Source organism: Aquarana catesbeiana, linkage group LG07, assembly GCF_042186555.1.
Source record: "Aquarana catesbeiana isolate 2022-GZ linkage group LG07, ASM4218655v1, whole genome shotgun sequence".
In the NCBI taxonomy this organism is placed as follows: Eukaryota; Metazoa; Chordata; class Amphibia; order Anura; family Ranidae; genus Aquarana; species Aquarana catesbeiana.
In genome coordinates, this window is record NC_133330.1 from 21,666,295 (window position 1) to 21,692,464 (window position 26,170).

The window sequence follows — 26,170 nt, forward strand, 5'->3', positions numbered from 1 at the left end:
ACAGGTAAGGGGGTGACGAATAAAATCAGCCGCTCCTTCAGGGGTAAGCGCTACATATATATATACACAGTATATATGGAGATATATCTCTCTCTATATATAGAGAGATATATAGCGGCTGATTTTATTCGGGTCTTTGCCGTCACCAATGCTTTATTGCAAAACTTTTGAAGAAGTAGCTCTCTAGATAGATAGATAGATAGATAGATAGATAGATAGATAGATAGATTGATTCTAGATATAGATAGATGGATAGATAGGTATATCTAGATATATATCTATCTATCTATCTATCTATCTATCTATCTATCTATCTATCTATCGATATAGATATAGATATAGATATAGATATAGATATAGATATAGATATAGATAGAGAGAGATAGATAGATATCTCTCTCTCTCTCTCTCTCTCTCTCTCTCTATATATATCTATATAAATAAATATATATATATATATATATATATATATAGATAGATAGATAGATAGATAGATAGATAGATAGATAGATAGATAGATAGATAGATAGATAGATAGATAGATCGGTACAGATCAATCACTGTGTTCATTCATTCCCCCATTCTAAAAACATCCCATGCAGCAGCGGGCAGGAAAGGAGAGAAGGGAAGCTGGCAGCACTACGGGGGGGGGGGTTGGGGGGCACAGGGGCACCAAGAAGCAGGGGGAATTGGCACCACACAGGGTAATTAGGGTGTGCCCAGGCACACCCCGCACACATAGTGTGCACGCCTATGGTTGTGGTTGATTCACCGCTATCCATCTACGAATGGTTGGGTGGGCTTTGCTGTTAATAACTTCCATAGCTGACAGCATATTAAAATGATTAACCTTTGTTGCTGGGCCAATGCTTCAGAGCTTATATCCTTACTATACAAACTGTCGTGCATTTTAAATGATGCCCCTAAATATGCATCAGTGAATCAACATAAATGATAAGTAATCCTAATTGACTGATAAAGAGGTAGGGCATGCTAGTACGGTTACTCCGCTTTAAATATCAGGGACATTTCTAGGGACACGTCTGCTGTCCCCGGAGATCAGGGACAATAAAGGCAATTATTTATTTCTCTCCAGTGACAGTGGATACTTCAAAAGCCTGTGCTGTCACCGCAGAACAAAACAGGACTCACATACTAGATATGAAATTGCTATTTAATTTCTCCACCTTACACAATGACATTTGTCACCAATTGGGAAATGTTATTTTGCGCCTGATTCCTAAAAACTGGGGAAATAAAATGAGCTCAGCCGTAGAGTTTTTGCTGATGCCAACCAATCAGATTCCATGAAAAATTAAAAGCAAATTTCTCGGCAAATATAACAGACACAAATGAATGCAGCCCTGTAATCATTAATGCATCTTTAATTGTATTTTTAAATGCAAGCGGTGTAAATGCCTGGACTTGACCTGGTATCAGCCCCTTGTATTCCCAGCAGCAAAGCTGGAGTGTGAGAGGAGAAATCAGTATAAGGAGCCAAATCAATGCATATTCTGACAAGAAGCACGCTGATAGGAGAAGAGAGCAGGTTGACAGATGCACTTATCACTGCGCTGCTTCTCTTTTCACTGTCCAGTCGCAGGTTGGGGGCTGGTCCGGGATGACTTGGGCTCAGTGGGTTGAATCATGCTCTCCAGAAGACTGAGGACATCTAGTGGCAGAAAGAAAGTACTGGAAAATCTTTGAATTGAAGCTGAGTATTGCAAAAAAAGCATTTTTTTTTTTAAATCTTTTAATGGTCTATTCATTTTTAGCTTATTTTTGGCAGACAGTTTTTTGAATGGAGTTCTGTAATCACTAATACGTCATTAACCACTTGCCGACCGTATAACTTACATATACGGCGGCAGGGTGGCACTGCTGAGCTGGATCACGTACCTAGTACTAGAGACTTCCGGGTACGGCGGCCCGCTCCTGGTGTGCTTATTCACAGTGGGAACTGATCTTGATGTCCGCTGGCACCCACCAATCATTCGGTACAGAGGCAGAACAAGGCTGTCAGTAGGGAAGGCAGGGATCCTGTGTTCCTGCAAAGCAGGGACACAGGTCCATGTCTTCCCCTAGTAAAAGCACCTCCCCCACACTACACTAATACACTAGCTAGGCACACAGTTAATCCTTTGATCGCCCCTGCTGTTAACCCCTTCCATGCCAGTGTCATTAGTACAGTGACAGTGCATATTTTTAACACAAATCACTGTATTAGTGTCGCTGATCACCTTTACTAGTAAAAAAATGAATAAAAATTACATAAAAATATCCCATAGTTTGTAGACACTATAACTTTTGCGCAAACCAAACAATATACTATTATTGGTATTTATTTTTACCAAAAATATGTAGCAGAATACATATTGGCCTAAATTGATGAATACGTTCGATTTAAAAAAAAAACATTTTATTGGATATGTTTTGTAGCAGAAAGTATAAAATATTGTTTTTTTTTTTCAAAATTGTTGTTCTTTTTTTTTTGTTTATAGCGAAAAAATAAAAACCGCAGAGGTGATCAACTAATACCAAAAGAAAGCTCTATTTGTGGGAAAAAAAGGACATCAATTTTATTGATGTCCAGCGTCGCACGACCGCGCAGTTGTCAGTTAAAGCGACGCAGTGCCGAATCGCAAAAAGTGCTCTGGTCAGGAAGGGGGGTAAATTCTTCCGGGGCTGAAGTGGTTAATGATGCATTAATGATTACAGGGTTGCATTAATTTGTGTCTGTTATATTTGCCTAGAAATCAACTGGTTTGTTCTGCTGGGACAGCACAGCCTTTCCATTATCACTGGAGAGAAATAAATAATTGCCTTTACGGTCCCTGCTCTCCGGGGACGCATTATTGATTACAGGGCTGCATTAATTTGTGTCTTTTATACACCCACCTGTCACTTTATTAGGTACACCTGTCCAATTGCTCGGTAACACAAATTGCTAATCAGCCAATCACATGGTAGCAACTCAATGCATTTAGGCATCTAGACGCAGTGAAGACGACTTGCTGAAGTTCAAACCGTGCAACAGAATGGGGAAGAAAGGGGATTTAAGTGACTTTGAACGTGGCATGGTTGTTGGTGCCAGACGGGCTGGTCTGAGTATTTAAAAAACTGCTGATCTCCTGGGATTTTCATGCACAACCATCTCTCGGGTTTACAGAGATTGGTGGGAAAAAGAGAAAATATCCAGTGAGCGGCAGTTGTGGGGAGGAAAATGCCTTGTTGAAGTCAGAGGAGAATGGGCAGACCGGTTCCAGATGAAAGAAAGGCAACAGTAACTCAAATACCCACTCGTTACACCCAATGGATGCAGAATACCATCTCTGAACGCACAACACATCCAACCTTGAAGCAGATGGGCTACAGCAGCAGAAGACCACACCGGGTGCCACTCCTGTCAGCTAAGAACAGGAAACTGAGGCTACAATTCGCACAGGATCACCAAAACTGCACAACAGAAGATTGGAAAAACGTTGCCTGGTCTGATGAGTCTGGATTTCAGCTGCGACATTCAGATGGTGGGGTCAGAATCTGGTGCATGGATCCATCCTGCCTTGTATCACCGGTTCAGGCTGGTGGTGGGGGTGTAATGGTGGGGGGGGGGGTATTTTCTTGGCACAATTTGGGCCCCTTAGTACCAATTGAGCATGGTTTATACACCACGGCCTACCTGAGTATTGTTGCTGACCATGTCCATCCCTTTATGACTACAGTGTCCCCATCTTCTGATGGCTCCTTCCAGCAGGATAATGCACCATGTCACAAAGCTCCAATCATCTCACCACTGGACAATGAGGTCCCTGTACTCCAATGTCCTCCACACTCACCACATCTCATCCAATAGAGCACCACACTCATCACATCTCCATCCAAAAGGGGCTCCTTTGGGATGTGGTGGACCAAAATCTCTGAGGAACGTTTCCAACACCTTACTGTATCTATGCCATGAAGAATGAAGGCAGTTCTGAAGGCAAAAGGGGATCCAACCCGGTACTAGCAAGGTGGACCTAAATAGGGGGCCAGTGAGTATCTGCCTAGAAATCAGCTTTAACTTTTCATGGACTTTGATTGGTTGGCATCAGCAACAACTTGATGGCTCTTTCTCTTTTTTTTTCAGTATTTTGGAATCAGCCCCTTAATGTTAATTCCCAATCTGCATTACTGTGCCCGGTAAAAAAAAAAAAGTCATCAATTGCAGCCTGCACAGGTTCGCTTCCAATGGTAACGGAGCGGAGCTCTTACTTGATGAGATGATTTCTGGAAGGTAAATACGGTGAAGATGGTTTTTTCGATACCCTCCCTGGAACAACAAATGGTGTAATGGGGAGAACCTGACTGAGCGAAGATTCTTCTATAGATTTTTTGTTTACCTCTTCCCAGATCAATGAGGATAGATAACGTGCCGGGCCGTTCATCAGGCTCATCACAGCCCACGTCTTGAACGCATTGATCTTACTTGGAATCGCACAATTCCCCCTAATTGGACAATCTGCCAAACCTCAGTAAGACGGGCGGTGGGGTGTGCGGAAAATTGGAGGAAGACGAGATCGGCAACTTGTGCAACGTTTTTTCAAACTTTATGTTGTGTCTGGTCACCCCATTCACCTCCCAATCCGACTATAAAGGCCTATGTCAGGGGTCCTCAAACTACGGCCCGCGGGCCACATGCGGCCCGCCGAGGACATTTATCCGGCCCACCCCACCCAGGGCCGGATTCCCGACAGGCCAGGCTCGGGCCGGGGCCAGGTCGGCTCGGCTTGGGCAGGTCCACTCTGCTTCAGCAGGGAGCATATCCGCTCCGCTCAAGCCGCCTCCCCCACCCCAGTAATGGAGGGCTCCGTGTGCCGCGCTGCATGCTGGGAAGTGTAGTTCCCAGCACAGTCCCGTGCGGATTCACATCTTCCACACGCAGACAGGAGGCACGGAGGGTGACAGCGAGAGCGGAGGCTTCAGGCAACAGCCTGCTAACAAGTGAGGACCCCTGTCCATCCCACTGTCCCCCCCTCTGTCCCTCTGTCCACCCCTCTGTCCACCCCTCTGTCCACCCCTCTGTCCACCCCTCTGTCCCCCTGTCCTCCCCTCTGTCCCCCTGTCCACCCCTCTGTCCCCCTGTCCACCCCACTGTCCCCCTGTCCACCCCTCTGTCCCCCTGTCCACCCCACTGTCCCCCCCACTGTCCCCCTGTCCACCCCACTGTCCCCCTGTCCACCCCACTGTCCCCCTGTCCACCCCTCTGTCCCCCTGTCCACCCCACTGTCCCCCTGTCCACCCCACTGTCCCCCTGTCCACCCCTCTGTCCCCCTGTTCATCCCCTATATATATATATATATATATATATATATATATATATATATATATATATATTATTATTTATTATTCATTCTTTTATTCTTTTGCACTACAAAAAACATGTGTGCATAGGAATTTAGGAATTAGTTCATATATTTTTTTATACTATAGTGTGGCCCCCCAACAGTCTGAGGGACCGTGCACTGGCCCCCTGCTCCAAATAGGACCTGTTGCAAAATGCAATGCAAAGCTGGTCAAACATAACCTCAGAACTGTCACTATATATATACAGGAGCATCTCATAAAATTAGAATATCATCAAAAAAGTAAATTTATTTTAGTACTTCAATTCAAAAAGTGAAACTTATATATTATATATAGATCCATTACACACAGAGTGATATATTTCAAGCATTTCTTTCTTTGAATTTTGATGATTATGGCTTACAGCTAGTGAAAACCCAAAATTCTGTATCTCAGAATTTTTTGAATATTACATATGACCAAGAAAAAGGATCTTTAATACAGAAATATTGGCTAACTGAATAGTATGTCCATGTACAGTATAATATGCACCCAATACTTGGTCGGAGCTCCTTTTGCATCAATGCGGCGTGGCATGGAGGGGATCAGCCTGTGGCACTGCTGAGGTGTTATAGAAGTCCAGGTTGCTTTGATAGAGGCCTTCAGCTCGTCTGCATTGTTGGGTCTGGTGTCTCTCATCTTCTCCTTGATAATGTCCCACAGATTCTCTATGGGGTTTAGGTCAGGCGAGTTTGCTGGCCCATCAAGCACAGTGATACCATGGTCAATTAACCAGGTATTGGCAGTGTGGGCAGGTGCCAAGTCCTGCTGGAAAATTAAATCAGCATCTCCATAAAGCTGGTCAGCAGAGGGAAGCATGCTCTAGAAGTGCTCTAGAATTTCCTGGTAGAGGGACACGCTGACTTTGGACTTGATAAAACACAATGTACCAACACCAGAAGATGACACGGCTCCCCAAATCATCACTGACTGTGGAAAATTTTGCATTTCATTTGGAAATGAAGGTCCCGGAGTCTGGAGGAGGAGTGGAGAGGCACAAAATCCAAGTTGCATGAGGTCCAGTGCAGTGGCAGCGACTATCCCTGCATCGCCCCCTCCCCTGCATCACGCGGTGCGTCTCCTACCTCCTCCTCCTTGGCAGCCAATCGGATCGCCTCATGGCCCCCTTCCTGATTGGCCGGGAGGAGAATCAGTGTGACAATAGCGAATATTCATTCGCTATTGTCACACAAGTGGGTGTGGTCGGGGCGCAGTGCTCTGCGCCCCCCCGAGCCCACCCTTTTTTGAAGCCTATTAGAGCCTCTGGCTTTAATCACGGGCTTAAAAAAAAAAAAAAACCCCAGTTGGAATACATGCGTCCGGCGCCCCGCATGTAGATTAGGGGGCCGGACACATGGATGGGGGGGGGTGGCGCCCCGTATGTACAGACCGCCACTGGTCTAGTGTGAAGTTTCCACAGTCAGTGATGATTTGGAGAGCCGTGTCATCTTCTGGTGTTGGTCCATTCTGTTTTATCAAGTCCAAAGTCAGTGTAGCCCTCTACCAGGAAGTTCTAGAGCACTTCATGCTTCCCTCCACTGACCAGCTTTATGGAGATGCTGATTTCATTTTCCAGCAGGACTTGGCACCTGCCCACACTGCCAATACCTAGTCACATGATCCTGGTATCACTGTGCTTGATGGGCCAGAAAACTTGCCTGACCTAAACCCCATAGAGAATCCGTGAGGGTATTGTCAAGGGGAAGATGAGAGACACCAGACCCAACAATGCAGACGAGCTGAAGGCCGCTATCAAAGCAACCTGGGCTTCCATGACCACACCTCTGCAGTGCCACTGGCTGATCCCCTCCATGCCACGCCACACTGATGCAGTAAGGAGCTCCGACCAAGTATAGAGCGCATATTATACTGTACACGGACATACTTTTCAGTAAGCCAATATTTCTGCATTAAAAATCCTTTTTTTTATTGGTCTTATGTAATATTCAAATTTTCTGAGATACTGAAATTTTGGGGTTTCACTAGCTGTAAGCCATAATCGTCAAAATTAAAAGAAATAAAAGCTTGAAATCTATCACTCCGTGTGTAACACATCTATATAAAATATATAAGTTTCACTTTTTTTTAAATAAATTACTAAAATAAATCAACTTTTTGATGATAATCTAATTTTATGAGATGCACCCGTATACGGTATATATATATATATATATATATATATATATACATATAAAGATGCACTCTGCAGCAAGGGTGGTTAACTTTCTTGATATAGGGGGCCTCACGTTCGGCCCCTGACATCACCAGAGTGCCACACATAATTTTGCTCAAATAAAGCTCAAACACGCACGCCTTTTCACTGCAGCCTCAGCTGCACGGGACACTGAATGAACGGGAAGTGCTCGGTGCTGAGCGGCTTCCTGTTTAATCACAAATGGAAGCATAGTAAATGCAGTTTACTATGAAGCATAGTAAACGCGGTTTACTATCCTTCAGTAATGAATGAACACAGTAAGTGAGTGTGTTCACTTTGTTCATTTAAAAAAGGAAGACACTGGTAAATGACATATTTACTAGCCCCTTCCCCCCTTCTCCATCCTGAAACATCCCCCGCAGCAGAGCAGCTCGGGGGAGAGGAGGGAAGCCAGCAGCACTGTGGGGGGGGGGGGGGGCAACACGGGGAAGCCCAGGGAGTAGGGAGAAACAGCACCGCATGTAGTGATTAGGGTGTGCCCAGGCACACCTGGCACACCCCCCCTGCACACGTCTATGATAATGCTACAGAAATCTGCAGACATGCAACAGAAGATTGGCAAGGACTGTGGATTTCCTTTAGGCGTTGTTGGAGATTGGGGACATGTCTCAGGAGACTATATACAGTCATATAAAAAAGTAAGTCCACCCAGGGCTTTTTTTCAGAGGGAACATGGTGGTAGGCAGTTCTGGCACCTCTAGCTGTGAATGTAGGCAAGATGTGCTGGATGGACTATCAATGCTGGCTTCCAGGGATCTATTGTCACTGGGGGGTATAGTGTTGCTGTTGTGGGGAAAGAAGTCAATTTTGCTGGGGAGGTCTGTTATTGCTGGTGGGGAGGTCTATTGTTGCTGGAGCTCTTATGGTGCTGGAGGGGAACTACTGTTGAGGGGTGGGGGTCTATTGTTGCTGGCTGCTGGGGGATCTATTTTTGCTGGTGGGGGTTTATTGCTGCTGAGGTGGATCTGTTGTTGCTGGTGGGGGATCTATTGTTGCTGGGGGTGTATTTTGTTCTTGTTGTTTCCAGGGGAGTTTATTGCTGCTCAAGAGGATCTTTTGTTGCTGAAAGAGCGCTGAAAGCTGAAAATTGGTCTGGGCAGGAAGGTGTATAAGTGCCCAGTATTGAAGTGGTTAAAGCAGGGTTAGGTTAAAAAATGTTCCAAGCTTTGAACATCTCACGGAGCTCTGTTCAATCCATCATCCGAAAATGGAAAGAGTATGGCACAACTGCAAACCTACCAAGACATGGCCGTCCACCTAAACTGACCGGCCGGGCAAGGAGAGCATTCATCAGAGAAGAGCCAAGAGGTCCATGGTAACTCTGGAGGAGCTGCAGAGATCCACAGCTCAGGTGGGAGAATCTCTCCACAGGACAACTATTAGTCGTGTTCTCCACAAATCTGACCTTTATGGAAGAGTGATAAGAAGAAAGACATTGGTGAAAGAAAGCCATAAGAAGTTCCGTTTGCAGTTTGTGAGAAGCCATGTGGAGGACACAGCAAACATGTGGAAGAAGGTGCTCTGGTCAGATCAGACCAAAATTTTACTTTTTGGCCTAAAAGCAAAACGCTATGTGTGGTGGAAAACTAACACTATACATCACCCTGAACACACCATCCCCACCGAGAAACATGGTGGCGGCAGCATCATGTTGTGGGGATGCTTTTCTTCAGCAGGGACAGGGAAGCTGGTCAGAGTTGATGGGAAGATGGATGGAGCCAAATAAAGGGCAATCTTAGAAGAAAACCTGTTAGAGTCTGCAAAAGACTTGAGACTGGGGCGGAGGTTCACCTTCCAGCAGGACAACGACCCGAAACATACAGCCAGAGCTACAATGGAATGGTTTAGATCAAATCATATTCATGTGTTAGGATGGCTCAGTCAAAGTCCAGACCTAAATCACATTGAGAATCTGTGGCAAGACTTGAAAATTGCTGTCCACAGACGTTCTCCATCCAATCTGACAGAGCTTGAAATACTTTGCAAAGAAGAAGAATGGGCAAAAATGTCCCTCTCTAGATGTGCAAAGCCGGTAGAGACATCCCCAAAAAGACTTGCAGCTGTAATTGCAGTGAAAGGCGGTTCTACAAAGTATTGACTCCGGGGGGCGCCATACAAATGTACCCCCCACACTTTTCACATATTTATTTGTAAAACATTTTGAAAACCATTTATCATTTTCCTTCCACTTCACAATTATGTGCCACTTTGTGTTGGTCTATCGCATAAAATCCCAATAAAATACAATTACGTTTTTGGTTGTAATATGACAAAATGTGGAAAAAATTTCAAGGGGTATGAATACTTTTTCGAGGCACTGCAAGTGCCACAAATGTCAAATCATTGCTAATTTGTCTAGGATTGGCCGGCCCTGCAAATTTCGCGTTTTGGCTGTTTGATTCTAAAGGAAATCCTAAGAATCCAAAATTTTCATTTAGAGATGTTCAGTTAACTCATAGGGTAAAAGTGCCTGCATCTACACTCAGAAAGAGATTGCATCACTTTGACCTGCAAGAGAGGTGTGTTAAGAAAAAGCCTTTGCTGTCTAAAAAAAAAAAACATTACAGTGAGATTACATTTTTCCATTGAACATACAGCCAAAGACCAGGACTTCTGGAAGAATGCACTAAAGACTGATCAATCAACAATAGAGTCGGTTGGCCACAGTAGACATCTTTGCCAAAGACTGAAGATGGTATTTCAGAAGAACCTCATACCAACTGTGAAGCATAGTGGTGGAAATGTTATGGTTTGGGGGTTTATTAGCTGCCTCAGGCTAGTTTCACAAATGTCCGGCTGCGGTTTGTAATCAGGAGCGGTTTTGTTTCACCGGTTCAGGTGTGAATTTTTACTTGAGTTCGCACCTGAACCAGGCCCAAAATCGCGCAGAACTTTTTTCAGAAACAGACCGCGGCCACCCCGGACATGTGTGAACCGGCTCCATTAAAAGCTGGTTCCGATTCAAATGTTATGCGCATATATGTGAAACAAGCCTTGGGTCCTAGGCAGCTCACAGTCATCTAAACCTTCTGCAACATATCAAAGTGTGCTTGAGGAGAATGTGAGGACATCAATCCAAAAGCTGAAGTTGAACCAGAAATTAGTCTTTTAGCACCCTACATAATAATCTGAATAAAAGAGCCACGACATCAACGCTAAAGTGATGTAAGACCTGGTCAAGGTGGACAGCCCAGGGCTGGTGGTCACCATAGACACCGAAAAAACGTTTGAGCCTGTGGAATGGGATTACCTCTGGGTTGTCCTCCACAAGTTTGGCTTTGGGCCTCAGTTCATCTAGTAGCTGCACCTGCTTTATTCTGCCCCAACATCCAGAGTCCGCACTAACAACACAATGGGGGTTATTTACTAAAAGCAAATCCACTTTGCACTACAAGTGCCCTGCAAGTGCACTTGAAAGTGAATTCGCTGTAGATCTAAGGGGAAAATCTGAAATGAGGGGAAGCTCTGCTGATTTTATCATCCAATCATGTGCAAGCTAAAATGCTGTTTTTTATTTTCCTTGCATGTCCTCCTCAGATCTACAGCGACTGCACTTCCAAGTGCATTTGTAGTGCAAAGTGGATTTTCCTTTAGTAAATAACCCCCAATATCTTCTCCTTCACAGGGAAACGAGACCGGGTTAAGAGAAAAACTCACCCAAGCTCTACCGCCATATAGTATAGTTGGTGTGTAGCGTAACCGGTGCTCTGGCTAATTAAGCTCACAAAAAATCCATAGAAAGTACAGGCCGGCAACTCGACAGCTTCTCCATAGAAAATATTTATTTAAGCATTACAGCAATAACATCATCCAAAAATACTGACGCGTTTCGGCCGAAACGCATCAGCGTTTTTGGATGATGCTATTGCTGTAATGCTTAAATAAATATTTTCTATGGAGAAGCTGTCGAGTTGCCGGCCTGTACTTTCTATGGATCTTAAACGAGACCGGGTTGTCTCCTCTCCCACAGATTTTTTTGCCCTTACCCTAGAAACCCCAGCTGCCCAAATCTGTACCACAGATACAGTAAAGGGTATCAAAGTTGGTCCAATTGAGGACAAAATAACTATATTTATATGCGGATGATAACCTACAATATCTTGGAGATACGTCCTCATTTTTCAAGCAGCATGACAACTAAGGCCCCGTTCACACGGACGTTCCGATCAGGTAAACCTGTCAGTTTTCCAGGTGGACCCGATCGGAACCTCCATTCTTCTCTATGGAATGGTGAATGTCAGCGGATATGTGTCCATTGACACCGGCCGGCATCCGATCCGGTCCGCTAAAAAACGGACGGATGGGGATCGTCCAGCGGATTGGATGACAGTCGGATGGAAATCACTAGAAATATGCACAACAAAAAATTTTGTTTTGCTTAGTTTCTTTATGTTTCCGTTAATTTGTAACGATTCATAATTTCCTAAGACGCGAGTTTTCATATTCGGTTCGTATTTTCGTAACAGTTATTTTTTCGTTGATACAAAATGATTCGTAATTCCATTAGTCTAGAGATTCGTAATTTCGTAAGACGCGAGGTTTCATATTCTGACTCGTTCGTATTTTCATAACAGTTATATTTTCTTTGATACGAAATGATTCGTAATTCCGTTTTTTTAATTTTCTTTGGTTCAAAATTCTTCATTTTGTTAGATAATAATTTTCCTTTATTCGGTACACTACTCGTAATTTAGTAATTGTTACTTTTGTGAGATTGCCTTTTTTTCGTTGATTCGTACTTTCGTAGGAAATAAAGAATAATAATCCTACGATGGACCTATCATTCGCCTGCTTAGCGGGGATCAGCAAAGAGATCGCCTGCTGAGCGGGGTGGATCCGCTGCCGTGTGAAAGGGGGCATAATAGATACATTTGGCACTTTCTATGGGATTAGAATTAAATTAGAAGAAGAAGACTTCTCTTCTTCCCACTCAGTGCCTCACATCTCAGGCCGGTATTTAGGGATAAATGTTGGAAGTACTATCATGACTTATTTAGATCCTAATTGATCCCCTTTCCTTAGATTATTTTCCCAGAGATGTGACTCTTGGAAATCCCTTCCACTTACTCCAGTTGGCAGAGTCAAAATGGGTTTCCTACCAAAAATGTTATACCTATCGCGCGTGCCCGGCGGTCGCGAAGACTGCCGGGTTCCCGCGATCGTTCGTGACACGGCGAGAACCGGGATCTCTGTGTGTAAACACAGAGATCCCGGTTCTCTGCGGGGACAAGAGACTGATCATCTGTACATACAAAGTATAAACACCGATTTAGCTCTTCCCCCAGCTAGTCCCCTCCCCCTTCAGTTAGAACACAGACTAGGGAACACAAGCTGTGTGGCACACGCACCGCGATGGCCGCCGGGACCCACCGATCGTTCACAAGCGAGGCAGAACGGTGTGTTTCTGCTAAGCAGAAACACAGATCTCGGTTTTCCTCCAGTCACAGCATACCCTCCCCCACAGTTAGAAAGCACTCCCTAGGAACACAGTTAAGCGCTTGATCGCCCCCTAGTGTTAACCCCTTCACTGCCAGTGGCATTTTTACAGTAATCAGCGCATTTCTATAGCACTGATCGCTGTATAAATGCCGATGGTCCCAAAAATGTGTCAAAATTGTCCGATGTGTCCGCCATAATGTCGCAGTCACGATAAAAATCGCAGATCGCTGCCATTACTAGTAAAAAAAAAAAATAATAGCTAGGAATAATAATAATAGCTAGGAATCACGATCTGTCATTTCCTCTAGGTCAGTCCCCTCCCCCTACAGTTAGAAACCACACACAGGGAGCACAGTTAACCACTTGATCGCCCCCCCTAGTGTTAACCCCTTCCCTGCCAGTGACATTTTTACAGTAATCAGTGCATTTTTAGAGCACTGATCTATGTATAAATGCCAATGGTCCCAAAAATGTGTCCGATGTGTCCGCCGCAATGTTGCAGTCGCGATAAAAAAAGATCGCCGCCATTACTAGTAAAAAAAATAATAATAATGAAAATGCTATTAATCTATCCCCTATTTTGTAGACGCTATAACTTTTGCGCAAACCAATCAATATACGCTTATTGCGATTTTTATTAACAAAAATATGTAGAAGAATACATATCGGAAAAAATTTGCTTTTTTAAAAAAAAAATGGGGATATTTATTATAGCAAAATTACAAAATATTGTGTTTTTTTTTTCAAAACTGTCGGTCTTTTTTTGTTTATAGCGCAAAAAATAAAAACCGCAGGGGTGATCAAATACCACCAAAAGAACGCCCTATTTGTGGGAAAAAAAGGACGTCAATTTTGTTTGGGTACAGCGTCGCACAACCGCGCAATTGTCAGTTAAAGCGACACAGTGCCGAATGGCAAAAAAAGCTCTGGTCATTCAGCAGCCAAATCTTCCAAAGGCTGAAGTGACTATGCTGCATTTGTTTATCTTTTCAGTTGAGTATTCTCAATAAAACTTTTAATCTGTAAAAAAAAAAGTGATGTAAGACAAGACAATATATTATGAAAATAAACGAACGGTCTTGAAGCCGACGGACTTGATCGCTCACATTCTCTATTCAGTGCCCAACAAGAACAGTGCGCCAGCCTGGTGCATTGCTTCAAGAATTCATTTATTAATTAAAAAAAAAAAATACAAATATACTCACACGGCATGCAGTCATATGACTTTTGTGAGTATATTTGTATTATTTTTAATAGTAAAATGGTTTTTAAGGTATCGCACGAGGCTGGAGCACATAACGATCTGAAACATACTAATAAAATCACCAATTAATGGCTCAATAAAAAAAAAAAAGAGAGAAATAGAGTGCCATAGGCTGCCCCAAGCCTGGTTCCCACTAAAATGGTTTGGGGGAAAACTAAAACATTCAGCTCATGCAAGGAGACCCGCCAACATCTGCCACATGAAGTCATTTTTCATGCTTTAATAGTCAGAGACTGGTGGGCAATAATGCAAAATCCCTACAGGATACTCATTTCTGCTAATGGGGGGGCAATACCAGCTTTTGATGCCAAAGGGTTTACTTACAATCTGATGATCATTTTGATGATTGAAAGAACAAATGTTTTTAGTGTTTTGTTGAAGTGGATCTGTAGGCAGTGTTTGAATGAAGATCTAAAGTTTGACTGTTCATATACACACTATATTGTCAAAAGCATTGGGACGCCTGCCTTTACACGCACATGAACTTTAATGGCATCCCAGTCTTAGTCCGTAGAGTTCAATATTGAGTTGGCCCTCCCTTTGCAGCTATAAGAGCTTCAACTCTTCTGGGAAGGCTGTCCACAAGGATTAGGAGTGTGTCTATGGGAATGTCTGACCATTCTTCCAGAATGGAAGGTCAGTGGGAAGAATGCCCCTTACATTGGTGATCAGTGGGAAGAATGTTCCTTACATTGGTAGTCAGTGGAAAGAATGCTCCTTACATTGGTGATCAGTGGGAAGAATGTTCCTTACATTGGTGATCAGTGAGAAGAATGTCCCTTACATTGGTGGTCAGTGGGAAGAATGTCCCTTACATTGGTGGTCATTAGGAGGAATGCTCCTTACACTGGTGGTCATTGGGAAGAATGCCCCTTACATTGGTGATCAGTGGGAAGAATGTTCCTTCCATTGGTGATCAGTGAGAAGAATGTTCCTTCCATTGGTGATCAGTGAGAAGAATGTTCCTTACATTGGTGATCAGTGAGAAGAATGCCCCTTACATTGGTGGTCAGTGGGAAGAATGTTCCTTACATTGGTGATCAGTGAGAAGAATGTCCCTTACATTGGTGATCAGTGAGAAGAATGTTCCTTACATTGGTGATCAGTGAGAAGAATGTTCCTTACATTGGTGATCAGTGGGAAGAATGTTCCTTACATTGGTGATCAGTGGGAAGAATGTTCCTTACATTGGAGGTCAGTGGGAAGAATGTTCCTTACATTGGTGATCAGTGAGAAGAATGTTCCTTACATTGGTGATCAGTGGGAAGAATGTTCCTTACATTGGTGATCAGTGAGAAGAATGTTCCTTACATTGGTGATCAGTGAGAAGAATGTTCCTTACATTGGTGATCAGTGAGAAGAATGTTCCTTACATTGGTGATCAGTGAGAAGAATGTTCCTTACATTGGTGGTCAATAGGAAGAATGTTCCTTACATTGGTGATCAGTGGGAAGAATGCCCCTTACATTGGTGATCAGTGAGAAGAATGTTCCTTACATTGGTGATCAGTGGGAAGAAATTCACCCTTACAGATAGCTAAAAAGATCAATGGTATCAGTGAGAACGTATCTGAGAGGCAGAAATTGCTCATTGCCCAAGGAACCCCTTAGCAACCCCTGGGGAGCCCTAGGGTTCTGTTGAACCCTGGTTGAGAAACTGTAGTCTAAATCTTTAACCCCAGCCCCAGGGCCATCTTAATGCATGGGCACCCCTGGGCCCCATGATAATCTTGCATTACATCATATTTGCCAACTGTCCCGGATTTGCTGGGACAGTCACAGTCAGGCTTTTTTCTATGGCTGTGTCTCGGAAACCAGTACTCTGCCCTCCTGACCCCCCCTGTACTGTGCCCTTTGTGTCGATTAGTCTTCGATTTATGGCATGTTTTCTAATTGTTTAAACGTTGATTTTATTGAAAGTACTAATCAATACAATTTTAAGTCTATCAACTATTTATACTTTCATTCTTGTGAGTAGGTGACCTTTCATCCAAAGAACATGTTGAAAACAATGGCTGTGGTTCACAGATATTTTGAACGTATTCTAACATATTTATACAAAAATATTCCCTTCTCATAGTTAGAAACACTTTAACCCACACCTCTACAAAACCAAATTGTATCCGTCATGTCATTTGTTTTAGAGCTATGCATAGACCATGTGAATTTGGCAATTTCATCTAGAATAATGATCCTTCTCCATTAAGTAAAGGAATGGAATCCCTATTTAATTTATATTGGATATAGATAACTATAGATCACAATAAGATGCATATATAATTATTAAAACATTGTTTCCAAGGTTCTGGAGCTCATTCATCTGTCATGTTTATCGATGAAATCTAAAAGTGGAATGGGGAGGCAGACATGGGGATGATTTTCCAAAGAGATGGGCAATTTCTATTCTTTTAGTAAATCAGCCCCACCAACTAAAACTACCAAATAAAACTATACCCCGACATATCCTTTCTCATCCAGGGTTCTGTGGTACCCTAGGGTTCCTGCAGAAGTTGTTCAGGGTTCCTTGAGCAATGATCTGTTTTTGCCTTTCAGATATGTTACCCTTGATGCCCATGATGTTTTTAGATATCTGTAAAGGAAACCTCCTTCCTACGCAAGAGGCGTTCTTCCCATTGACCATTAGTGTAAAGAGGCTTTTCTGCCAATGACCATCAATTTAAGGTGGTCTTTCTCCCAGACCAACTTTTCTCAATCATGGTTCTCAACCTAGAGTTCCTCCAGAGGTTGTTTGGGGTTCCTTGAGCAATGACCTGTTTTTGCTCTTTAGATACGCTACAACCATAGGTGTGTGCACAGGGGGTGCCGAGTGTGCCTGGGCACACCCTAATCACCCCATTATGGCGGGACCATATATATATATGTAGACACACACACACGTGTGTTTGAACTTTAGGGTGCACACCCTAATGCAATAGGCTGCGCACACTTATGGCTACAACTGACACCAATGATCTTTTTTAGATATCTGTAAAGAAAGCATCCTCCCCATGGACCACCAATGTAAGGGGCATTCTTTCCACAAACCACCAATGTAAGGGACATTCCTCTCGCTGACTGCCAATGTAAGAGGCATTCTTCCCATTGGCCATTAATGTAAATGGGCCCTTCCCCCAATGACCATCAATGTAAAGTGGTCTTTCTCCTAGAACAAACTTACTCGACCAAGGTTGTGTGGTACCCTAAACTTCCTCCAAAGGTTGCTAGGGGTTCTTTGAGCAATGAACTGTTTCTGCCTTTCAGATACATTACCACTGGCACTAATGTTCTTAAGGGGAGCATCCTTGCTCTCGACCACCAAATGTAAAGGGCTTTCTTCCCATTGACCATCAATGTACGGAGGGCCTTTTCTGAATAACAATCACTAGGGTTGGTTTACTAAAGTCAAATAGACTATGGGGTGAATTACTAAAGGCAAGGACTGTGCACATTGCAAAGTGCAGTTGCTTCAGAGCTTAGTAAATGAGGAGAAGCTCTGCTGACTTCTACCATCCAATCATGTGCAAGCAAAAATGCAGCTTTTTCCAATTTCCTTGCACGTGATTGGGTATTTTTAAAGTGAAGTTTTACATTAATTGCTAAGCTCTGGAGTAACTGCACTTGAAAAGTGCACAGTTTATGTGCCTTGAGTAAATCCACCCTTGTATGTCTTGTATTGTTTTCCTACAATTGTAAGTAGTTTGTATGTACAGCATTCTTGTTTTAGTAAAGCACATTAATATTCTAGAGCGGTTTCTGCTTCCTTGCTTTACTGAAAAGTGACCTAAAAGAGTCAAAGCAAAACAACTGCAAATTATAGAGGCTACTGGGAGTTATGGTCACCTCAGATCTCCAACTGTAAAAAGGGTTCTTTACCATAAGAGATGTAAAAATGTGGAATTGTCTTCTACAGGAACTAGTTCTAGCCAGTGGTGTAGATTGGTTTAGGATAACGTTTGACTCTTAATTACACAGCTTTAGATTTCATAGAAGAATGTTAATTAAGTGATGTTTCCATCTGCCAATGGGGGTTCAGAAGGACAACAGATAGAGATATTTGTGGAAGGCGCATACAATAGCGGCTAATCCAGCTAGAGACTTAGAGGACATCAACCCAATAAATTATGGTCAGAAGAAGAAGAGAAAAGAATAATGGGTTTTAGAAGGATGCTAGGGTGATAAGAGCACACTAGACTGGTTTGCGGTAATGGCTTGCTCTGGATCAACTAAGCTTCCTCCCCCCCGGGGAACTAGTTCCTCCCCCCCGGGGAGCTAGTTCTAGCCAGCTCAGTTGGTTGTTTTAGAAAAACGTTGGATGTGTTCCTAAATGCAGACAATTTACCTAGCTATTAACATTGATAAGGGGAATATTTGATTACGTTTAGCAATGGTGACCAGCAAGGATTTTTTTTCCCCAGGTGTAGAAAATTGGAGCATGCATTTAGGGCTTCTTTGCCTTCCTCTGGATTAACGCTGGGTATAGGGTTCTGTCTATGGAGGTTTTCACATTTTTTTTTTTTTTTTCATCAAACAAAGTTTTATTATCAAGCAAAGATGATGCATATAAATACATAGTATTACTAATGTATATGTATATACATAAAATTAAACAAGGAAAGTATACATTGTTAATATAGTCAATATTAGGGGTAATATATATATAATGTATACCACTATGAACTACTATCATTATAATGTGTAATATTATCTCCCCCCCCCCCCCCCCGTTGAACATATTTGGTTCAATTTTATTTTTAGTACACGTGATGTGTATATGCATAATGTGACGCTCTCATATGTGTTATATACCTTTAAGTCTATAGGGGATATATTGTGTACAACACAGACATGACCATTTTGGGAGAACAACATGAACCATGGTGTCTTTTGGTTTATACTTTCTCTGTATGTATCTGGAATAGAGTTTTAGTTACAGAGATCCAAGTGTTGTATTACTGAGCGAGTTTATGATTAAGTGCAAGTTTCAGGTTCTTGCAACCATCGATCCCAAATTTTGTTGTATTTTCTCGGACATCCTCTATTAATGTAAATATGTTTTTTGTATGGCAAGGTAGTGTTAACTTCTGTTTTCCACTCCGTCACACTGGGAGGGGATGGTCTCATCCACTTTCTTGCAATAATTTTTCTGACGGAGAATAGAGTTTCGTGTAGGAATACCTTGGTGAATTTGTCAACTGTGTCTGGAAATATCCCTAGGAGACATTGTTTTGGTTCTAACGCTATTGGGGAGCCCATGGTGTCGTGTAGAAATGTTATGACCTGTTTCCATAGTTGTTGAATCTTGGGGCATGTCCATATTAAATGAAAGAACGTGCCTGTTTCTTGGCCACACATCGGGCATAGAGTAGACTGATTACGCTTATATCTGGCTACTCGAATTGGGGTGAGGTATGTTCTATGTGTTATGTAAATCTGAGAGAGTCTGTCGGAGAGTTTCGGTGATACTGCTTTGCATGTCTCGAGGGCTTCCTCCCACTCCTCATTTTCCATCAGGCCTACCTCTCTCTCCCATCGAGGCTTCAAATCAAACGCTATTTTTGACGAGGTGGGAGTTAGAAGCATATTGTAAAATGTGGATATTAGTCCACATGGGTCTGTACTTTTAACAATAGCCATAACGGGATGAAGAGCAGGTGGAGCCTCAACCTGTAGGAATTGTGTTTGGGTTGCATGTCTTACTTGCAGGTATCTGAAGAACATGAAGTTTGGAAGAGAAAACTCCTCTTTGAGTATGTTGTAAGTTTTGAGAGTTCCATTGAACAGCAGATGATGTATATAATAAATTCCCCTAGACTCCCACAGCTCCGAGTCTGGTATGTTTATGAATTCTAGGTTTTCACATTATTATTCTCTTTTTTTATTCTGGTTGAATTATATGGGCATGTGTCCTTTTTCAGCATGATTTTATTTAAGTGTATCTTTTTATTAATCTGGGTTATTGCATATATTCCAGAGGTATATTTGGATCAAAGAGTTGCGCTCTCTTAAATGTTTTCCAAAATTGTATAACTGTATAATCATTTGACCTGACCTGCACAGAGCACTTAGGCCCCATTCACACTTGACGATTCGTAATCGGCGCAATTCCAAATTGTCGTAAAAGGCACGATGCGCCTTTGGGTGCCATTCATTCTTAATGGCATCCCAAATGAGGTGCAACTTTGTTGCGACTATCACACAACAAAATCGCACAGCAAACCCACCTTTAAAAAACACTCAAAGCTAGTCTCCAAAAAAATGAGCAGAGCTTTTTTTGGCTGACAAACGTGCAGAGGGCAGCCCATTGAAGTAAATGCTCTGCCCTATGTGCGACACGCGGAAATGCGCATGAATTGTGCTAAAAAAATCATGAGCCTGAGCGCTCGGTCCTACTAAGCGAGATGTGAACGGTGCCTAACCGGAATCAATTACCGCACCAATGTCATCGTTCTAAATGAAGGAGCTGGAAACAGATTATATCCCAGAGGCTACTAACACCTAACACATGATTTTGTCCTTCCTTTTTTATATTTCAAATAAATTGATTTTCTAGTTAAAAAACCATGATAGACTTGCAGACGTTACCATGTTGCAGACTGCACAAAATGCATTAGTCTCTGTGTCTACTCTTGGACAATAAAAATAATTTTAATAACAATAACTATGCATCTATATCACTTCTGCAGTCTTCTAGTCATTTATATGTACAAACTATTTCTAAAAGTTATTTATCCCTTCACCCTGATATATAATCCCCCTGCTGCATTGTACTACGGAGCCGTGCTACAGCGAAAGAATTCATCCAATACAAATGAAGAGGGATTCTCAGATCCGATAAATCCATCTAATTGTGTGATACCCGGAGAAAAGAGTGCCAATTATACACAGAGTACAACATTTCTTTTTCTATAGTTAGAATTTTGCTGTCAAATTAAGGAAATGCTGAGATCTATGTATCTATCTATCTATCTATCTATCTATCTATCTATCTATCTATCTATCTATCTATCTATCTATTTTATGATTGTCAACAATTTCAACAAAAAATGCATACAGACATCCTGTTCTTAGGATTAGGTCTTTCTTCTACAGTATCTTTTTCTTTCTTCCTTTCTTTCTCTTTCTTTCTTTCTTTCTTTCTTTCTTTCTTTCTTTCTTTCTTTCTTTCTTTCTTTCTTTCTTTCTTTCTTTTTTCCTGTATCTATATCTATCTACAGTATCTCTTTCTTTCTTTCTTATCTATCTATCTATCTATCTATCTATCTATCTATCTATCTATCTATCTATCTATCTATCTATCTATCTATCTATCTATCTATTTTATGATTGTCAACAATTTCAACAAAAAATGCATACAGACATCCTGTTCTTAGGATTAGGTCTTTCTTCTACAGTATCTTTTTCTTTCTTCCTTTCTTTCTCTTTCTTTCTTTCTTTCTTTCTTTCTTTCTTTCTTTCTTTCTTTCTTTCTTTCTTTCTTTCTTTCTTTCTTTTTTCCTGTATCTATATCTATCTACAGTATCTCTTTCTTTCTTTCTTATCTATCTATCTATCTATCTATCTATCTATCTATCTATCTATCTATCTATCTATCTATCTATTCTAGAAAAATCATAAATACAAAATGTAATTTATTTTTCTTTCTTTCTTTCTTTCTTTCTTTCTTTCTTTCTTTCTTTCTTTCTTTCTTTCTTTCTTTCTTTCTTTCTTTCTTTCTTTCTTTCTTTCTTTCTTTCTTTCTTTCTTTCTTTCTTTCTTTCTTTCTTTCTTTCTTTCTTTCTTTCTTTCTTTCTTTCTTTCTTTCTCTCGCTCTTTCTTTCTTTCTCTCGCTCTTTCTTTCTTTCTTTCTTTCTTTCTTTCTTTCTTTCTTTCTCTCGCTCTTTCTTTCTCTCTATTTCCTCCTCTCTCTTTCTTCTCTGTATATCTATCTATCCCCCATCTTCTAACTATTTTCAGTTGTAAAAAGACATTTTTACAATTGAACAATTTTTACAATTTTAGAAAAATCATAAATACAGAATGTAAGTTTCTTTCCTTTCTTTCTTTCTTTCTTTCTTTCTTTCTTTCTTTCTTTCTTTCTTTCTTTCTTTCTTTCTTTCTTTCTTTCTTTCTTTCTTTCTTTCCTTCTTTCTTTCTTTCCTTCCTATCTATCTATCTATCTATCTATCTATCTATCTATCTATCTATCTATCTATCTATCTATCTATCTATCTATCTATCTATCTATCTATCTATCTATCTATCTATCTCTTTCCATAACTTTAATCACTCTTCTCGCCTTTCCTCATTCTTTCCTCTTGCAGTCTAATGTTTTCCCTAGTTATAATCCAGTGGAACACACACACACTCAGTCACTCACACACAGAGGGTACACATAAATACAGGGCTCCAGTATGCAGTGACAAGTCCCCTGACTGTAAAGTGTGATCTGGTGTGGATCTCTCAGTCTCCCCCTCCCCAGCTTGCTCAGAGTCTCTTGTATTGTTGTCTGCAGGCAGAGAACAGTCACAGACAGGTAACCCTGTGTCAGGTGGGGGGTCAGGGACATGGTGGGGGGTATTACCTGTATGGTGCAGGCTCTTCTCCTCTGCAGGCAGTTGGCTCCAGTAGTCAGGGACAGGCTGTGAGCAGTGGTGGCTATGCTGGCTCCTCTGTTCTATTCCAGCCTCCTGCCTCCCCCATTTATACCTCCCCTGGCCCAATGATGGAGCTGCCTGTGATGTAATTTGGGGTACGTCTTCATCTTTCTCCTCTATATGTTTGATGTCAGAAAAGCAGACTCTAAATAAATCCACATTAACCTCTTCTGCTCCAGAATATATATTTGGTCACCAGGAATCTGAACTGAGTTTATTGCTCAAAAAAAAAAATGACGCAACCCAATGCCAGAGCTAATAAAGGGCTCATAAGAGTAACATTGAACATTGGAAACACAGAGTTCTATTACTGCCTCACCTAATAAAATCCCAGTCACATTGCAGAAGAGACCCTCGCCCCGTACTGAATTATATCTTCCTCTTCTCTTGGAGGATTATTTAATGAGGCAAAGCAATGAACAATGAAGATAGGCAAAATGGGATAACTCATAATAACCAACCAATCAGATTTCAGTTTACCAAATTCAGATCAATACTGCTTTTCCCACCTTGGTTTCTATGTTTTTTAACACCATTAACAATATGTATCTTGATGCAGTTTGTTAAAGGAAATCTAAACCCAAGAACAAAAATGTAACATATTACAGTTTGTGGTAGCTGCATCAGTGTCCTTTTTTCCCCCCTTTATTTTCACATGGTGTCCCTGCCAGTAACACATTTCCTGTCCTATAGGGTGACAACACTCCCTGTACTGTATCAATGCCGAAGTAGTGTTGTCACCCTTGGGCAGGTCTACAGAATACCCCTCTCGCCTCTTCTCCAGAACACAGGGGAGATGTTTTGTAGTCTAAAAAGACAGCAGGGAATAATACTATTTGATAGGAGTGCTGAATTAACCCTCTGCACCCTGCTAAACATACTTACATACTTCTAGCAAACCGGAATATTTGGTTCACATACAGTGTATTATAATACCTGTTCATGCTTGAATACTGCATGCAAGTAATCTTGGCCACTTCTTATTTCTAACTGATAAGAGGGCAGCACAGGAAGTTATAAGCTCATAATAATTCTGGCAGGATCAACAGGTATTTTTAATTTTTTTGCACTTGTTAAACTGATATAACAAACACTTATAAGGGTATATTTGACAGACCAAAAGGGAGTAAATAAATTATTTTGTTAGAGTTTATGTACACTTTAATATTCAACCTTATGCCATTAAATTGCAAACAGAGGAATTAGGAATGGAGGGGGATAACATATGTTCATACAGCACCAACCTGTGCTATGTAAAGGGGTTCTCTAGCCGCAGAAGGTAGACCCACCATGTACCTGTAAAATTAGAGATCGCAGAGGGATGCCAATTGTCACCAGGCTGTAGGTGAAGGAGAATATTACTCAATGTTAGAACATTTATATAAAAAAAAAAAAAAAAAAGTAGCTAGACGTTACTAAAGAATGATGGAAAATGCGGTGGTGGGGGTTGACCAGTCTTGTCTTTTTTTGTTTCTACCTGGCCGGAATTCCTCTTTAAAGCAAGTATTTAATAGATGCTAACGCGTTTTGGGCGATAAGCTCCACCCCTTAATCAGGAGCTGGAATGTAACTTAAAGCGGACCTTCAGTCATTTTTTCATCTTTCCATCTATTACATTTTCTGCCCTCGTTGTTGTTTTAACTTTGGGTAGTAAAACATTTTTTTTCTGCCAATAAATACCTTAAACAGCCCTCTTCCTGTTTCTTGTCTGGTCATTAGCCTAGGCTTATGATATCATGCACAGCTCTCTCTCTCACTCTCGTGAGCGTTTGCAAGGAAGGGAGGGGGGATGAGTCATATAAGGGCCGATGAGAGCTGCAGAGCTGGAGGCGTGCCTCTGTGTGTCTGTGTAAATCCAGGAAGTGAACAGGCAGCAGCTTCAACTGCCCACAGTTAAAATGGCTGCAGCCTGATTCAGTGGAGGGAGATTTCTGTAGCATAGTTGGAAAGTACAGAATCACAGTATATATAAAATAATATGCAAAGTTGTTGGAGGGAAGCTTCAGAATGGCAAAGATGTTTTTATTGCAAATTACGTGAGCAGACTGCAGTTCCTCTTTAAGACTTTTTTTTTTTTATATGTCTGAATTCAGCTGAAAATCCATGCAAGGTCTCACTTTCTACCCCTTCACACAAGAATAGTAAATTCTGTGGTTTAACAGCTCCTCTATACTAGAAACATGAGTTTATTTTTTTCTGAACAGTCTCCCTAATGGGGCCCCATCCTACCCCTGGCCCCATAGCAGCTGTATGGGCTATTATGGCTATTGTTACAGAACTGTTTGTAGCTTATATCTCCTTATTCTCGCTTCTTTTTTCCTCTCTCACTCAGCTCGTTCTCTATTTTCTCTCTCCTGTTTACTATTTGCTCTTCTTTCCTCTGTGCTCCTTTCTGCTTCTGCGTTTTTTACTCACATCTGTGTTTCTGTATCTCTCTCTCTCTCTCTCTTCCACCCTCTTCACACTCCAACTTTCCCTTCCATTCAGTATCCTTGCAGATTTCCCTCTCTTTCATGCAACTCTCTGTTTCCCTAACTATGTAACGGGTGGGGGTGGTTGATTTACTAAAATCAACTGAGCACTACATGTGCACTGCAAGTGCACTCGCTTTAGATCTGAGGGGGACATGCAAGGAAAATAAAAAACAGCATTTTTGCTTGTACATGATTGGATGATAGAAATCAGCAGAGCTTCGCCTCATTTCAGATCTTCCCCTCAGATCTACAGTGACTGCACTTCCAAGTGTCTCTGCCAAGCTCCCTCTCTTTCATTCAACTCTCTTTTTCTCTAACTACAGTATGTTAAAATGTAACTATTTCTTTGTCTTACCCTCTCCTCTCTCCACTCTTCACCTTCCATTTATTGTCCCTGCCACCCTCCTAACTACTCCTCTCTCTTCCCCTCTCTCCATATTCCTCTTTTTCTCTCTCTCTCCGTATCTCTGTATCTCTCTCTTTTCCCTTCTTTCTTCCCCTCTCTCCATATCGCTCTCTCTCTCTGTATCCATCTCTCTCCTTCTCTCTCTCTCCATATCCCTCTCTCTTCCCCTCTCTCTTCCCCTCTCTCTTCCCCTCTCTTCATATCCCTCTCTCTTCCCCTCTCTCTTCCCCTCTCTTCATATCCCTCTCTCTTCCCCTTTCTCCATATCCCTCTCTCTTCCTCTCTCACTTCCCCACTCTCCATATCCCTCTCTTTTTCTCTCTCTCCATATCCCTCTCTCCATATCCCTCTCTCTTCC

At 41.9% G+C, this 26,170-nt stretch overlaps 1 protein-coding gene across 1 annotated transcript in view; it reads right to left on the reverse strand.

Moving 5' to 3' along the window:
• The window catches only part of TRH (thyrotropin releasing hormone), a 56,088-nt gene extending 33,088 nt beyond the window's left edge, over nt 1-23,000 (reverse strand). The window contains exon 1 of the mRNA XM_073591752.1: nt 22,860-23,000. The gene's annotated coding sequence lies outside the window, so the exon portion shown is untranslated. The remainder of the gene's footprint in view (nt 1-22,859) is intronic.
• Between the last annotated feature and the right edge of the window lie 3,170 nt (nt 23,001-26,170).